The sequence below is a fragment of the Globicephala melas genome, chromosome 2 (assembly GCF_963455315.2).
Source record: "Globicephala melas chromosome 2, mGloMel1.2, whole genome shotgun sequence".
Taxonomy (NCBI): Eukaryota; Metazoa; Chordata; class Mammalia; order Artiodactyla; family Delphinidae; genus Globicephala; species Globicephala melas.
Genome location: NC_083315.2, coordinates 113,743,253 through 113,758,664, shown reverse-complemented (window position 1 = coordinate 113,758,664; position 15,412 = coordinate 113,743,253).

Genomic DNA, 15,412 nt, shown 5'->3' with positions numbered 1-15,412 from the left:
GTGCCTCCTGCCTGGGCCTTTTATCAGAGCAGTTACAGTTACATCAGGGGATGTCTCTCAGACTAGAGTGAGTACTCCTCAGGGTCAGGGCATGGGGTGGGGGTAGCACTCACAGGGCCTGTGCAGCACATTGACGATGTTCATCGAATGAACTTTTGTTTTGTTTTGTCTTTTAATAAATTTATTTATTGATTATTTATTTTTGGCTGTGTTGGGTCTTCATTGCTGCACGCCGGCTTTCTCTAGTTGTGGCGAGCAGGGGCTACTCTTCGTTGCAGTGTGCAGCTTCTCATTGCTGTGGCTTCTCTTGCTGCGGAGCACGGGCTCTAGGCGCTTGGGCTTCAGTAGTTGTGGCACACGGGCTCAGTAGTTGTGGCACACAGGCTCAGTAGTTGTGGCACTCGGGCTCAGTAGTTGTGGCACACGGGCTTAGTTGCTCCGTGGCATGTGGGATCTTCCCAGACTAGGGCTCGAACCCGTGTCCCCTGCATTGGCAGGCAGATTCTTAACCACTGCACCACCAGGGAAGTCCCTCGAATGAACTCTTAGCTGGGCTGACCTGAGAAGGAGAAAGGAAAAAGCCGACAGAGAAGGCAAAAGTCTTCTAGTTTGTTGGTTTGATGTATCTCTTATTAAGTACTTAGAATGATATCAGTACGTCAGACATTTGATTTTTTTTGCTAGTCATCAAATTTTTATACCTTCTGATTTCTATCTTTACTTCAGGCTGGAACAAGAAGAGGAAGGTGATCATTTCTGGCTTAGTTAGTCATGACTATTAGGTGTTTAAGTATGACACATTTTAAATATCTTTCAAAATCAGGAGATGATATCACTGAAACCTTTGTATTAAAAATAAAATCAAAACATGACTTTCCTCCTGCAACATCCAATGTAATTATAACATGCCACTATATTTTTTAAAATAAATTTATTTATTTTATTTACTTATTTTTGGCTGTGTTGGGTCTTTGTTGCTGTGCACGGGCTTTCTCTAGTTGCAGTGAGCGGGGGCTACTCTTCGTTGGGTGCGTGGGCTTCTCATTGCAGTGGCTTCTCTTGCTGTGGAGCACGGGCTCTAGGCATGCGGGCTTCAGTAGTTGCGGCACATGGGCTCAGTAGTTGTGGCTCATGGGCTCTAGAGCACAGGCTCAGTAGTTGTGGCACATGGGCTTATTTGCTCCACGGCATGTGGGATCCTCCTGGACCAGAGATCGAACCCGTGTCCCCTGCACTGGCAGGCGGATTCTCAACCACTGCGCCACCAGGGAAGCCCCGCCACTATTTTTTAAAATAATTTTTTTTAACTTTTTTTTTTGGCCTTGCCACACCATGCAGCTTGCAGGACCTTAGTTCCCCGACCAGGGATTGAACCCGGGCCCTCGGCAGTGAAAGTGCAGAGTCCAAACCACTGGACCACCAGGGAATTCCCTAAAAATAACTTTTAAAAATTAATTTTATTCTTAATAGCAGTGACTTTGCGAAACTGTGTGCTTATTTTTCTGATGCTTTTGTTGCTAAAATGTTCTCGGAGCTCTTCATTCTTTTATTTATTCTTTTGACAAACATTTGTTGAGAATCTATTTTGTCCCAAGCACTGCTAGAGACATAAAGATGAAGAGGCCTAGGGCTGGTCCTCCAGGAGCTCACTGAATGGTGGGGCGACAGTTACAGTGCAGTGACAGTGACAATGCAGGTAGAAGGTGCTCTAGGGGAGGGGATGTGAAGTGCTGGGTCCTTATGGGGGGAGGGAGGGAGCGCTGCTGGGGGTCTAAAGGAGACAGTGAGGGCACCTGCAGGAGGAAGCCGTGGAGCTGGTCCTTGAACGGTGAGCTGGAGTTCGCCAGGAGGGACAGGAGTGGAGACTCAGGTGCTTCCTGGTAGAGGGAATAAAAGTTCTCTTATGGGCTTCCTGGTGGCGCAGTGGTTGAGAGTCCGCCTGCCGATGTAGGGGACACGGGTTCGTACCCTGGTCCGGGAGGATTCCACATGCCGCGGAGCAGCTAGGCCCGTGAGCCATGGCTGAGCCTGTGCTCCGCAACGGGAGAGGCCACAGCGGTGAGAGGCCCGCGTACCGCAAAAAAAAAAAAAAAAAAAAAAAAAACACGTTATTTTATGTACGCATGGGAGTGAGAAAGAGTGTGCCACAGAGAGAAGGAATAGCTCAGCATGCTTGGGGGAGAGAGGGCAGAGCAGAAGTGTGCAGAACTCTGCCCTCCATGCTGAGGTGATGAAAAGCTGTGGAAAGATTCTTGGCAAGTTGACTCTGGCAGTAGTGAGGAAGGACTGGATTTGGGGGCAAGACAGGAAGATGGGGTATGAGGCTAACACTACTTATCTGCACAAATGGGAGGGGGGAGGTAACCGAGGGAATATGCACCCTCCTCCCTGCATTCCTAGAGGCACTTGAAGTACTTTTTTTTTTAATTGAAGTATAGTTGATTTACAATGTTGTGTTAGTTTCAGGTGTACAGCACAGTGATTCAGTTCACACACACACACACACACACACACACACACATATATATATGTAAAATTCTTTTTCAGATTCTTTTCCATTATAGGCTATTAGAAGGTATTGAATATAGTTCAATATATTGAACTATACATAATTCAATATATATATTGAACTGTGCTATACAATAGGAGCTTGGTGATCCGTTTTATATATAGTAGTGTGTATCTTATACACTTCTATAACTCTCAGAAACGTGATAACTATCCAATTGGTGAACCGTACATGTACATGGTGAAATGTAGCCCACAGTTCCATGTGTTCTCCGGGAACATAACAATTGAACATTTTTCTTCAAGATAGAAAATGACAGCTTGGTTTCCCCCATCCTCCTCCCAATCAAAAAACCTGTCAGTCATGCTGCACGTTTGGTCCATCCAGGTCAGAATCAATGGTTAACCTAAGGTAGGGACTGGGAAGGAAAGGAGGGAGATGGCCAGGACAATGGAGTCATTCAGTGGTTGGGCAAATGATTACAGATCTTGGCCAGTAATTTAAGGTGAAGGTAGGGGCTAAAGGAGTAGTCTAGGATATTTCCTATATTTCCAGCTTGGTCACTAACTTTAAAAATTGCCTTTTGAGTCCCTTTATGGGTCAAGAAGATCAGTTTCACTACTTTTTAAAAAATTTTTACTGAATAATTATTTATTGGGGAACCTTTTATAATCAGAGCAACTTGAGATGCACAAAGATGAAAAAGAAACCATTTGTTTTCAAGGAATTTAAAACTGAGATGGGGAGACAGATATGTCCAACAATTAACCATAAAACCAAGCACTAGTTTAAGGGTTAAAAACAGAGTTACAAACAACCAACTATGAATAAGGAAGGTTTTGAACCCTGACCATTTCTCATTCATTTTGTTTTCTGGTTCAGAACCCTCATATTGGAATGCTAGTATGGGGTGTGTGCACGTAGTTATAAGGATTCAGGTTCTTAGGACCTTTCTTAGAATTTGACTCATGATTTTTCTTCTATCTTTCTGCTGGCAGGAATACCTGCCATTTAATCTTTTTTTTTTTTTTTAATATATCTTTACTGGAGTATAATTGCTTCACAATACTGTGTTGGTTTCTGTTGTACACCTAAGTGGATCAGCCATATGCATACACATGTCCCCATATCCCCTCCCTCTTGAGCCTCCCTCCCATCCTCCCAATCCCACCCCTCTAGGTCATCACGAAGCACCGAGCCGATTTCCCTGTGCTATGCAGCTGCTTCTCACTAGCTATTATACATTCATTAGTGTATATACCTCGATGCTACTCACACTTTGGCCCAGCGTCCTCCTCCCACCCCATGCCCTCAAGACCATTCTCTAGGTCTGCATCTTTATTACTGCCCTGCAACTAGGTACATCAGTACCATTTTTTTAAAAAAAATTCCATATATATGTGTCAGCATACGGCATTTGTTTTTCTCTTTCTGACACACTTCATTCTGTATGACAGACTCTAAGTCCATCCACCTCACTACAAATAACTCAATTTCATTTCTTTTTATGGCTGAGTAATATTCCATTGTATATATGTGCCACATCTTTATCCATTCATCTGTAGATGGACATTTAGGTTGCTTCCATGTCCTGGCTATTGTAAATAGTGCTTCAACGAACACTGTGGTACATGACTCTTTTTGAATTATGGTTTTCTCAAGGTATATGCCCAGGAGTGGGATTGCTGGGTCATATGGTAGTTCTATTTGTAGTTTTTCAAGGAACCTCCATACTGTTCTCCATAGTGGTTGTATCAGTTTACATTCCCACCAACAGTGCAGGAGGGTTCCCTTTCCACCACACCATTTCCAGAATTTATTGTTTCTAGATTTTTTGATAATGGTCATTCTGACCAGCGTGAGGTGATACCTCATTGTAGTTTTGATTTGCATTTCTCTAATAATTTGTGATGTTGAGCATCTCTTCATGTGCCTCTTGGCCATCTGTATGTCTTCCTTGGTGAAATGTCTATTTAGGTCTTCTGCCCATTTTTTAACTGGATTGTTTGTTATTTTGATATTGAACTCCATGAGCTGTTTGTATATTTTGGAGATTAATCCTTTGTCAGTTATTTCATTTGCAAATATTTTCTCCTATTCTGAGGGTTGTCTTTTTGTCTTGTTTATGGTTTCTTTTGCTGTGCAAAAGCTTTTAAGTTTAATTAAGTCCCATTTGTTTATTTTTGTTTTTATTTCCATTACTCTAGGAGGTGGTTCAAAAAAGATCTTGCCATGGTTTATGTCAAAGAGTGTTTTGCCTATGTTTTTCTCTAAGAGTTATAGTATCTGGTCTTACATTTAGGTCTTTAATCCATTTGGAGTTTATTTTTGTGTATGGTGTTAGGGAGTGTTCTAATTTCATTCTTTTACATGTAGCTGTCCAGTTTTCCCAGCACCACTTACTGAAGAGACTGTATTTTCTCCAATATATGTTCTTGCCTCCTTTGTCATAAATTAGGTGACCATATGTTCATGGGTTTATCTCTGGACATTCTATCCTGTACCATTGATCTATATTTCTGTTTTTGTGCCAGTACCATACTGTCTTGGTTACTGTAGCTTTGTGGTATAGTTTGAAGTCGGGAAGCCTGATTCCTCCAACTCTGTTTTGCTTTCTCAAAATTGCTTTGGCTATTCGGGGTCTTTTGTGTTTCCATACGAATTGTAAAACTTTTTGTTCTAATTCTGTGAAGAATTCCATTGGTAGTTTGATAGGGATTGCATTGAATCTGTAGATTGCTTTGCATAGTATAGTCATTTCCACATTATTGATTCTTCCAATCCAAGAACATGGTATACGTCTCCACCTGTTTATGTCATCTTTGATTTGTTTCATCAGTGTTTTTTAGTTTTCTGAGTACAAGTCTTTCCCACCTTAGGCAGGTTCATTCGTAGGTATTTTATTCTTTTTGTTGCAATGGTATGTGGGGGTGTTTCCTTAATTGCACTTGCTGATTTTTTGTTGTTGGTGTGTAGGAATTTCAGAGATTTCTCTGCATTAATTTTGTATCCTGCAACCTTACCAAATTCATTGCTTAGTTCTAGCAGTTTTCTGGTGGCATCTTTCGGATTTCTATGTATAGTATCATGTCATCAGCAAACAGTGACAGTTTTACTTCTTTTCCAGTTTGTATTCCTTTTTCTTCTTTGATTGCTGTGGCTAGGACTTCCAAAACTATGTTGAATAATAGTGGAGAGAGTGGACATCCTTGTCTTGGTCCTGATCTTAGTAGAAATGCTTTCAGTTTTTCACCATTGAGTATGATGCTTGCTGTGGGTTTGTCATATATGGCCTTTATTTTGTTGAGGTAGGTTCCCTCTATGCCCATTCTCTGGAGAGTTTTTATCATAAATGGTGTTGAATTTTGTCATAAGCTTTTTCTGCATCTATTGAGATGATCATATGCTTTTTATTCCTTACTTTGTTAATGTGGTGTATCACATTGATTGATTTGCATATACTGAAGAATCCTTGCATCCGTGGGATAAATCCCATTTGATCATAATGCATGATCCTTTTAATATGTTGTTGGATTCTGTTTGCTAGTATTTTGTTGAGGATTTTTGCATCTATGTTCATCAGTGATTTTGGTCTATAATTTTCTTTTTTTGTGATATCTTTTTCTGGTTTTGGTATCAGGTTGATGGTGGCTTTGTAGAATGCATTTGGGAGTGTTTCTCCCTCTGCAATTTTTTGGAAGAGTTTTAGAAGGATCGGTGTTAGCTCTTCTCTAAATGTTTGATAGAATTCCCCTGTGAAGCTATCTGGTCCTGGACTTTTGTTTGCTGGAAGATTTTAAAAAATGGTTTCAATTTCATTACCTGTGATAGGTCTGTTTATACTTTCTAATTCTTCCTGGTTCAGTCTTGGAAAATTATACCTTTCCAAGATTTTGTCCATTTCTTTGTGGTTATCCATTTTATTGGCATATAGTTGTTTGTAGTAGTCTCATAAAATCCTGTGTATTTCTGCACTGTCAGTTGTGAGTTTTCCTTTTTCATTTCTAATTTTATTGATTTGCATCCTCTCTCTTTTTTTTCTTGATGAGTCTGGCTAAGGGTTTATCAATTTTGTTTATCTTCTCAAAGAACCAGCTTTTAGTTTTATTGATCTTTGCTATTGTTTTCTTCGTTTCTATTTCATTTATTTCAGCTATGATCTTTATGATTTCTTTCCTTCTACTGACTTTGGGTTTTCTTTGTTCTTCTTTCTCTAGTTGTTTTAAGTGTAGGGTTAGATTGTTTATTTGAGATTTTTCTTGTTTCTTGAGGTGAGATTGAATGGCTATAAACATCCTTTTTAGAACTGCTTTTGCTGCATCCCATAGGTTTTGGGTCGTAGTGTTTTCATTGTCATTTTTTTCGATGTGTTTTTTTGATTTCTTCTTTGATTTCTTCAGTGATCTCTTGGTTATTTAGTAGCACACTGTTTAGCCTCCATGTATTTGTGTTTTTTACAGTTTTTTTCCTGTAATTGATTTCCAATCTCATAATGTTGTGGTCAGAAAGATGCTTGATACGATTTCAATTTTCTTAAATTTTCCAAGGCTTGATTTGTGACCCAAGATGTGATCTATCCTGGAGAATGTTCCATGTGCACTTAAGAAGAAAGTGTACTCTGCCACTTTGGGGTGTAGTGTACTATAAATATCAATTAGATCTATCTGGTCTATTGTGTCATTTAAAGCTTGTGTTTTCTTATTTATTTTCTGTTTGGATGATCTGTCCATTGGTGTAAGTGGGGTGTTAAAGTCCCCTACTATTATTGTGTTACTGTCGATTTCTCCTTTCATGGTTGTTAGCATTTGCCTTATGTATTAAGGTCCTCCTGTGTTGGGTGCATAAACATTTACAGTTGTTATATCTTCTTCTTGGATTGATCCTTTGATCATTATGTAATGTTCCTCCTTATCTCTTGTAACAGTCTTTATTTTAAAGTCTGTTTTATCTGATATGAGTATTGCTACCCCAGCTTTCTTTTTTTTTTTTGCAGTACACGGGCCTCTCACTGTTGTGTCCTCTCCCGTTGCAGAGCACAGGCTCCGGACACACAGGCTCAGCGGCCATGGCTCACGGGCCCAGCCGCTCTGCGGCATGTGGGATCTTCCCGGACCGGGGCACGAACCTGTGTCCCCTGCATCGGCAGGCGGACTCTCAACCACTGTGCCACCAGGGAAGCCCTCCCCAGCTTTCTTTTGATTTCCATTTGCATGGAATATCTTTTTACATCCCCTCACTTTCAGTCTGTATGCGTCCCTAGGTCTGAAGTGGATCTCTTGTGGACAGCATATATATGGATCTTGTTTTTGTATCCATTCAGCCAGTCTGTGTCTTTTGGTTGGGGCATTTAATCCGTTTACATTAAGGTTATTAGCGACATGTATGTTCCTCTTACTATTTTCTTAATTGTTTTGGGTTTGTTTTTGTGGTTTTTTTCTTCTCTTGTGTTTCCTGCCTAGAGAAGTTTCTTTAGCATTTGTTGTAAAGCTGGTTTGGTGGTGCTGAATTCTCTTAGCTTTTGCTTGTCTGAAAAGCTTTTGATTTCTCCATCAAATCTGAACTAGATTCTTGCTGGGTACAGTAATCTTTGTTGTAGGTTTTTCTCTTTCATCACTTTAAGTATATCCTGCCACTCCCTTCTGGCCTGAAGAGTTTCTGCTGAAAAATCAGCTGATCACCTTATGGGAATTCCTCTGTATGTTATTTTTTGTTTTTCCCTTGCTGCTTTTAATAGTTTTCTTTGAGTTTAATTTTTGTTAGTTTGATTAATATGTGTCTTGGCGTGTTTCTGCTTGGATTTATCCTGTATGGGACTTCCTGCACTTGATTATTTCTTTTCCCATGTTAGGGAAGTTTTCAACTATAATCTCTTCAAATATTTTCTCAGACCCTTTCTTTTTCTCTTTTTCTTCTGGGACCCATATTATTCAAATGTTGATGTGTTTAGTGTTGTCCCAGTGGTCTCTGAGATTGTCTTCAATTATTTTTTCTTTATTCTGTTCCTTGGAAGTTATTTCCACCATTTTGTCTTCCAGTTCACTTATTCGTTCTTCTGCCTCTGTTATTCTGTTTTTGATTCCTTCTAGTGTATTTTTCATTTCAGTTATTGTGTCATTCATCTCTGTTTGTTTGTTCTTTAGTTCTTCTATATCTTTGTTAAACATTTCTTATATTTTCTCAATCTGTGCCTCTATTCTATTTCTGAGATTCTGGAGCATACTTTACTCTCATTACTCTGAAAACTTTTTCAGGTATATTGCCTATTTTCTGTTCAATTATTTGGTCTTGTAGGTTTTTACCTTGCTCCTTCATCTGTGACATATTTTTTTGCCGTCTCTTTTTTTAAATTTTTTTAATGAGTGGGATTGTGTTCCTGTCTTACTGGTTGTTTGGCCTGAGCCTTCCAACACTGGAGTTTGTAGGCTGTTGGGTAGAGCTGGGTGCTGAGATGAGGACCTCCATGAGAACTCACTCTGACGAATATTCCTTTGGGTCTGAGGTTCTCTGTTAGTCCAGTGGGTCGGACTTGGCACTCCCACCACAGGAGCTTCAGCCTGACCCCCGGTTCGTGAGCCAAGATCCCACAAGTCACGTGGGGTGGCAAAAAAAAAAAAAAAAAAGAGAGAGAGAGAACAGTGACAAAGTAAAAAATAAAATTAGACTAGGAAACTAACATATATTTAGAAAGAATATAAAAATAAAGATATAGATGAATCAACAACCGGAAGGTACAGCAGTACCACAATAGTAAAAAAGACGAGGAGGGAAAAGAAAAAATAAGAAAATACAAAAAGGTGGGGAAAGGCCTTGGCTGTGGAGGGCAGGGCCTAAGCAAGGGTGAGGTTTGGGTGGTGGGCAGGGCCTGTGCTCAGGACCCACAGGGCTGGAAAAGGCCCTGGGGGTGTGGGGGGTGGTGCTTAGGCTCAACGGAACAGAAGGGGCCCAGGTGAGCCCCCCATCCCTGGTCTCAGAGGGTGGGGTTCTCAGCTGGGAGCCCAGCAGGCTTCCTGGGCTTGAGTGGGTGAGGCAAATTCCCCCCCCCACCCCCCCACCCCATCCTCCCAGAGGGCCCCTACTGTCTCCCTGGCTTCCCTCCTATGCCCTCAGGATCCACATGGCCGGGAGGGGGTTTCGGAGGACAGAGGACCTGCCTGGGAGCTCAGCAGGCTCACTGGGCCCGAGTGGGTGGGGCAATCCCCCCCAACTCCTCTCCAGCTCCTCTGGAGGGCCCCTCCCACCTGCCTTTCCTGACCTTCCCCCAGGCTCAGGGGCACTGATCCTCTCTGGCCTCCACTTCTCCTCCCCACTCAGTTCCCGCATATCCTACTGGTTCACCTGGGGGTTCCTCCTTTCTCCTTGCGCATCAGGGTTCCCCACCAGTGGCCGGCAGGAGCCCTAGTTACGGGGAGACGCTAACTCGACGTCTTCCCACACCACCCTCTTCCAGTTTCATTACTTTTTTACTCATTCTGCACAGCATGAAAGATGACTCATTTGGGCATCTTCTTTTACTTATTCCATAGAGCATGAGCCAGTTTGATAATCCCCATGAGTCACTGGGTTATCCTCTGATTGACACTGACCTCGGGTTATTTACAAAAAGGAGTTACTTTCAAAGGGTAAGGTGTACCCTCAGTAAGGATCTGCACGAGAACAAGCCCAAGTTCTGTCCTGTAAAATGTTTTCTTCTTTTATCTAAAATTGGGAAAACATTTCATAATTGGAACAATTTGGTAAAAACTCCGTCTTTAACAGCACTGGTGTACTTGGTATTCTGAAGAGACTGCAGCCTTTCACGTCCTTAGTGCCTTTGGCTCAGGCAGTTTCCTGTCTGGAAAGTCTCCACATGTCACCCTCCTCCCCATTACTAACTGGGGAATCAGACACACACTTTGAGGCCCAGGTTGAATATCACCTCTTCTGCCTTCCTGACAGCCTCACATCCCAGGCAGGAAAAGCACTGCCTCTTCCAGACTGTCTTCTCCAGTTGACCATGCACTCTTAATGGAGGCCCCACATGCCCATATTTGAGTCACCATCATTCACACATCTGGATTTAGCGTAAGTTTAATTTATTTGGTTAAGCTGTAGAGGATTCAGAAATGTGGTAACGAATGTTCCATCTGCCTGGGAAGGTTGGAACCCAGAGTCCACCATGAGGAGGCTAGGTGAGGGTGCCCAGCCAGGGGGCAGAACCTCTTGACACCTGGCAGTAGCAACAGGTGGGCACCAGGGAGAAGTGAAATGAAAGCAGGATGGGGGTGGGGTTCAGGGCCAGGATTACTGCCTCTGGAAGGCCTGGAGAGGCAAGGACTTGGTATTGATTTTGGGGGAGTGGGAGGAGGAAAGGGGCTACTGGGATGGTTTAGGGAGGGCACTTAAGGACCAGAGTGAAGACATTACCCAAAATGTGAGAAAAAAATCATGTGATGGGACTTCCCTGGTGGCACAGTGGTTAAGAATCCACCTGCCAATGCAGGGGACACGGGTTTGAGCCCTGGTCCGGGAAGATCCCACATGCCCCAGAGCAACTAAGCCCATGCGCCGCAACTACTGAGCCTGCGCTGTAGAGCCCGTGAGCCACAACTACTGAGCCCGTGTGCCACAACTACTGAAGGCTGTGCGCCTAGAGCCCGTGCTCTGCAACAAGAGAAGCCACTGCAATGAGAAGCCCTCACACTGCAATGAAGAGTAGCTCCCCTCGCCGCAACTGGAGAAAGCCCACGACAGCAACCAAGATCCAACGCAGCCATAAATTAAATAAAAGAAAAAAAAATCATGTGATGAGCCTAATGGCTGGCACAGACTGCAGCTGTTACTGCATTTTGAAAGATCAGGGAATCATTGTATTTGCGAAGGAAAACTTAAGCTGGGGCTGGAAAAACATGATTTGGATATTTATAGAGGCCAGTGGGAAAGAAATTCTAGGCATAAAGGTGGGAGCGAGCATGAAGTGTTTGTGAATGGAGAGGCCATTTGTGAGGGTGAGGCCACCAGCAGGTGTGGAGACTACAGTAACCAGGAGGGTGCAGTCCAGCTGTGGAGATTCTGGAAAGCAAGGCAAAGGAGCCAATATCAAATGCAAAAGGAAACAGGGGCCTCCTATGCTTTCTGAGCAGAAAGAAGAGGCCAGCCATGTGTTTAGGAGATGGTATAAGTTGTTGATTGAAGCCTGCAGATCCTGGAATTCTGGAATTGCCAGACTTTGATAATCAAATCTGAGTTGAAGGTAAGGTGGGAGAGGCCTGTGGCCAGGTTTTCACACTTGGATCTCAGTTGGTGTGTGTGCTGGGGATACTTGAAGCCACTATAGGTACAATTCCCATCTTCCTGAAACAGTGGATTCATTGGGGAGATTTGTGGGGGGGGAAACAAGTGCAGATATATATTTCTGGAGTAGAATGCCAATTTAGAATGATGTTTCAAACAAATGTTGTGCCTGTTCTGGCTGGTCCCTTCAGCCTGTACCCAGCCCCCAGCCTCAGGGGAAGACTCACTCCCCTGCCTCTTGGGGTACCTCAGTGGTAATGGGTCAAAGGACCAGCTGAGATATTCTCCATGGTGGTGATGGGAGAGTTAAGGAGACTCACAGCCTTTTCATTTCTATCTACTATGGATAAACCACAGTTTGTTTTTCCACTCACCTATCGACAGACATTTGGGTTGTTTGCAGTTTGGGGCTATTACAAATAAAGCACCTGTAAAAGTCTTTGTGTGGACATATGCTTTCATTTCTCTTGGGAAAATACCTAAGAATATAATGACTGAATCATATGGTAGGTGATTGTTTAACTTTTTAAGACACTGCCAAAGTGTTTTCCTAAGTGGTTATATAATTTTACATTTTCATCATCAATGTATGGGGATGGCATTTATATCCTTGCCAACACTTGGTATGGTCAACCTTTTCAATTTTAGTCATTCTAAACAGTGCATAGTAGTATCTCATTGTGGTTTTAATTTGCATTTCCCTAACGTGTAATGATGTTGAACATCCTTCACTTGCATCTTTTTAGATGAGGGTCTGTTAAGCTCCCATTTTTATTTCTTTTATATAGTTAATTTTTTATTGGAGTATAGTTGATTTACAATGTTGTGTTAGTTTCTGCTGTACAGCAAAGTGAGTCAGTTATACATATACATATATCCACTCTTTTTTAGATTTTATTACCATATAGGTCATTACAGAGTACTGAATAGAGTTCCCTGTGTTATTCAGTAGGTTCTTATTAGTTATATATTTTATATATAGTAGTGTGTATATGTCAATCACAATCTCCCAATTTATCCCTCCCCCCATTTCCCCCCTTGGTAACCATAAGTTTGTTTTCTACATCTTGACTCAATTTCTGTTTTGTTAATAGGTTCATTTGTACCATTTTTTTAGAGTCCACATGTAAGCGATATCATATGATATTTGTCTTTCTCTGTCTGACTTACTTCACTCAGTATGACTCTAGGTCCATCCATGTCGCTGCAAATGGCATTATTTTGTTCGTTTGATGGCTGAGTAATATTCCATTGTATATATGCACCACATCTTCTTGATCCATTCATCTATCAATGCATATTTAGATTGCTTTCATGTCCTGGCTATTGTAAATAGTGTTGCAATGAACATTGGGGTGCATGAATCCTTTCAAATTATGGTTTTCTCTGGATATATGCCCAGGAGTGGGATTGCTAGACCATGTGGTGCCCTATTTTTAGTCGGTTTTTTTGGCCACGCTGTGGCAGTATGTGGAACTTCTCGTGCCCCCTGCAGTGGAAGTGCAGAGGCTTAACCACTGGACCACCAGGGGGGTCCTATTTTTAGTTTTTTAAGGAATCTTCATACTATGCTCCAGAGTGGCTTCTGAAGCCTTTCTTATTTTTGAATTTTGGGAGAAAGATTGATTGATTGATTTTTTTTTCTTGTCTTACTCTGCTTATCTAAAGACTTTGAGAGAATTCTGACAGGTCTTCAGAGTGTGTTGACACTGGTTGAATTTCAGTATTAGTACTGGGCCAGCATAAAGATTTGTTTTAGGAGAGTATCAGAGACACCAATTCCTAGAACTTGTTAGGGCAATGTCATGTAATCAATCCAGCTTTTATTATATATATAATTTATAAAATTATAGTGAGATAATGAGATAATGAGATAACATGTAAGGGCATTCAGGGCAGCTGCTCCTGAATCCCTGGCCTGTGTGCTATATGTTCCAGATGGGATTGGAATTCCGCAGTAGGAAGCATAGAGTTCTAGCATTAATGACAGAAAACACTAATTAGTTTTAATGAGTAGATGTGCAATTTAAGCACATAGTTGGAAACCACCTCCACCTTAAGTTTTGGATGAGCTCTTCCAGAACCTTAAGTTGACTTAATTATGTCTAGAATAAATAGCAGAGTTCAAAACTTATTTGACATAATTTTCAAAGTCATACAAGGGAGGTTATTTTACCTTACCAAATGATTATTTTGTAGAATTCTGCCTCATAGGTGAACTGCTGATCCATTCAAATGTCTCCCTAAAGTAGCCAAATCTCTTGCGTATGAATTTTAGACTTGAAAAGTTCAGCACCCTAAAACTGATGATCACCTGCCAGAATGATTCACTTTTCACAGCAAAGTTTGGGGTTTTAAAAAGGTATTTATTTATTTTCCATATTGGTTATTTTGGCTGCGTTGGGTCCCAGTTGGCGGCACACGGGATCTTTGTTGAGGCATGCGGGATCTTTTTCATTACGGTGTGCAGTCTGCTCGGGTTTCTCTCTAGTTGCGGCGTGCAGGTTTTCTCTCTCTAGTTGTGGTGCACAGGCTCCAGGGTGTGTGGGATCTGTAGTTGTGGCGCGCGGGTTCCAGAGTGCGTGGGCTCTGTAGTTTGCCACAGGCAGGCTCTCTTGTTGAGGTGCGCGAGCTCAATAGTTGTGGCACGCACGTTTAGTTGCCCCGCGGCATGTGGGATCTTAGTTCCCTGACCAGGGATCGAACCTGCGTTCCCTGCATTGGAAGGCGGATTCTTAACCACTGGACCACCAAGAGAGTCCCCACAGCAAAGTTTTAAGATAAATTATATTTCTATAGAGGTTATTAAAAAGGCTACAGGGCTTCCCTGGTGGCGCAGTGGTTGAGAGTCTGCCTGCCGATGCAGGGGACACGGGTTCGTGACCCGGTCCGGGAAGATCCCACATGCCGCGGAGCGGCTGGGCCCGTGAGCCATGGCCGCTGGGCCTGCGCGTCCGGAGCCTGTGCTCCGCGGCGGGAGAGGCCGCGGCAGTGGGAGGCCCGCGTACCGCAAAAAAATAAATAAATAAAAAAAGGCTACAAAGAATGACACCACAGACAAGGCCAGCTATTTATTTGCAACATAAAGGAAACTAACCATGAAATCATTCTTGTATTTGTACTTGGAAAGCAGACTGAGTTAGAGGAAGTAGGAGCTGTTAATGCGAGGCTTAAGTGGGGCCTCTAGTTTACATTCATTTGCTAAAGAGACAAGCAGCTTTGCAGCTGTGGGTAGCTGAAAGGGTATCTTTAGCTCTTGCACTTGGATCTACCCGCAGGACCCCACCCTTCCAGCCAGACACTGCTCCCTGCCGTCTTTTCCCAGCAGCCTATGTGCCTCTGTCCCCCCAGCCTTCTCTGCTTCCCCAGCCTCCTTGCCCCCTCAGCCTCAGACTTCTCTATGAGCAGTCTCCTCTATGGCTGCTGGTGCAGGAATATCATGAGAACCTAGTGGGCAGGATGAATCCCGTGTTTTCCTTGCCATTAAGTGTGGCTCTGGGTGACCCGCCCTGCCACTCCTACAGCCCCTGGCGAACGAGGCACTCACAGCGGTTTTAAACTAATTGTAACATTCTTTCCATGGGACACGGGGACATGTTTCTCATTAGACCATAAACTCTTAGGGCAGTGGCC